At 29.4% G+C, this 2,500-nt stretch overlaps 1 protein-coding gene across 2 annotated transcripts in view; it reads right to left on the bottom strand.

Moving 5' to 3' along the window:
* Window positions 1-2,500, bottom strand: part of LOC145193710 (transmembrane protein 198-like) — a 6,928-nt gene that overhangs the window by 1,840 nt on the left and 2,588 nt on the right. Inside the window, exon 1 of one of the 2 annotated variants that reach the window (XM_090069290.1) lies at window positions 28-229. The exons of the other annotated variant lie outside the window; for it this stretch is intronic. The gene's annotated coding sequence lies outside the window, so the exon portion shown is untranslated. Of the gene's footprint in view, window positions 1-27; window positions 230-2,500 lie in introns of those variants that run through there. 2 annotated transcript variants of the gene reach the window in all.

The following is a 2,500-nucleotide window of genomic DNA, read 5'->3' as shown; positions in this document are numbered from 1 at the left end:
CTCTTTTTGGAAGTAATTTTTTCCCACCTATATATGTGATTACGAGAGAAAAAACTTCTCGGAAAGTTACCGATGACTGCTATTGTAAGACAAGGTTTAATCTCTATTCGACTTTATGAAAAAGTTTGACCAAATTGAAAAAATTGGTGATGGTCGTTACATCCAAGTATTTTTTTAGCGTCATTTTATTGTCTGAGGGTTTGTTAAATACTTCTAACAAATATATTGATACAAATGCATTATTTTAAACATATAAAACAGTAATAAATACGCATATTTGCATATTAACAAATATGCATATTTATATGTAATAGATATATTTATAGTAATAAATATGCATAATTATATGGAATTACTTAGTAATATTTTATTTTAGTACAATAATAGTAATATTGAAAAATTTTATCCACATACTACGAGTATGTGGATAAAATTTTTCAATATTATTATTATATTTAACATTTTAACACTATTATAATTTTAAAAATATTAAGTAATAAGTTTGTGAGGGTGTCCGAACCCACGTATAAATGTTTAGCTATACTAGACAGAGTTTAATCCAGACATTTTTCTTCATGTTGGAATTGATTAACTTTCATTCTCAGTAAAAAGACCACAAAACAGTCAAAAATAAACTATTTTGAATGTTTTTTAAAAAAAAGACAGCTAACCATTTTCACCAACGTTAACGCCCTTACTTTTATTTTTGATCAACTGCCACTTTAGAAGTATAAACAACTCCGACCGAGTTGTTTATACTTCTAAAGTGGCTTTTTTCTTTTTACATTTTAATGTCATCTAAATGAAAACACCCTGATAAAGTATGTTAAAAAATTTTCTCAGTTTGTTCTTCGTTTGGTTTTTTTAATCAACGTTCAATAAATCAATTAAAGAACAGTTGTAAGCTTATTATCTGTTGAGGTGGATTGTTTTGTTTGATAAATTTGAAACTAAATTTTGTTGAATTCAAAAATGCAGTTTTTCAATGACATCAAGTTCTTTCCCCATCTTGTTCCCCAGTTTGTTAATAAAAAAATAGGAGTGATCAGCTTTTCTTTTTTTTTCCTAATATCTGTTCATTTATAATCATAAACGTTTGAAGGGGAAAAAAACTAAAACTATTTGTTCAATTAGGCAATTTTAAAAAAATTCCCTTTGTTTATTGGTTTCTTACTATCCAATCGTATTATGCAACCAATACATAAAAGTCCTTATTCAAAAAGGTTAGCAAACTTAATGTAAAATAAGTTTTTTTAACTTTTATAAGTGACTTTTGAATTTATTTTACATGTACATAGTTATTTCCTTTCTTTAAGACCATGGTTTTGTTCTCATCATGAGTGCCTAAACAGCCCTGATTCGTTTTGCCTTATTTTTCGTAGTTTCACTATTCCGAGCCAAAAGACAAACATCAGATTGCTAGATAAATACGCTCGTGCGCTCAGTACTCCTAGTATTAAGACTGAGTAAGAAAAACTTCCAATTCAGAAAAATGGCATCTCAGCTGTTTTAAATGACAGAAGATTTTTAAATAGCTAAAGCATTCAGAGTTTACAGTAGAAACCTAACGGATTGGCGACGTTTAATTGATAGTTTGAAGGAGAGCATAAAGTGTTTCCTCTTTTACTATGTCAATTTGTACGGTACAGTCTCAATTGTACATTTAGCTTGTTTTTGTGAAGAGCATAAAGAGTTAAAAATAACAACTGTGTAATTGCAATATTTCAAACACCTTTGGATTATCTATTTCGCTCTTAAAATCGTCTGATTCCTTCTTGACCAGCAAAAATTACACACCTAGTATCCCTGTTTTCTTGTAGGACAACAAAACTAGAGGGAAGAAATGGGTGAAGAGAAAATGCTCTACTAAATGCCGTTCTGACCTCAACCCTAATTATCCTAATATTCTACATGAGTTTTTTTGTTGACAGAATGAAATTTATATTTCTGCCCCTGCACATAAAACTGGATTTCATAGATCAATTTATTCCATAAGACCGATTTGAATGATTTTTCATTTTCATTGAAACAACGAACTTGAAAAGAGCGCTTGGTCATCATTTCAGGGCGTTGTAAGAATTTTTTCATAGGCTTTTTCCTTAAAAAGGAGCCATACCAAATAATCCATCGAATTGAGATCCGGACTTGAGGGAGGCCTTTTGTTAAAGATGATTCGGGAATTCCTTGATGCATTAATCTTTGGTGACATCATTTATAAGCGAGGTGAACGATTCTACCTAGATTCAAAGATTATAAAGAAATGGTATCAGGATAGATGAGATACAAACATGATGGCTGATTATTGTTAGAGCATTGTACGAGATTGTTCAAAAATTGAAAACTCCAGAAAATGCGATAATTTTAGACAATATCCTTTGGATGAATGAAATAAATTTATATATACATATGGCTAAACAAATTTTTATAACATACTTTAAAATAAGCACAAACTTGATTAATACAATATTTTAATGTTTTTTGAGAGAAACAATAGCTCAAA

Source organism: Hydra viridissima, unplaced genomic scaffold (assembly GCF_058129835.1).
Source record: "Hydra viridissima isolate aposymbiotic clone 2 unplaced genomic scaffold, HvirCarnegie_v1 scaffold_12, whole genome shotgun sequence".
In the NCBI taxonomy this organism is placed as follows: domain Eukaryota; kingdom Metazoa; phylum Cnidaria; class Hydrozoa; order Anthoathecata; family Hydridae; genus Hydra; species Hydra viridissima.
This window is presented reverse-complemented; position numbering and strand designations above follow the sequence as displayed.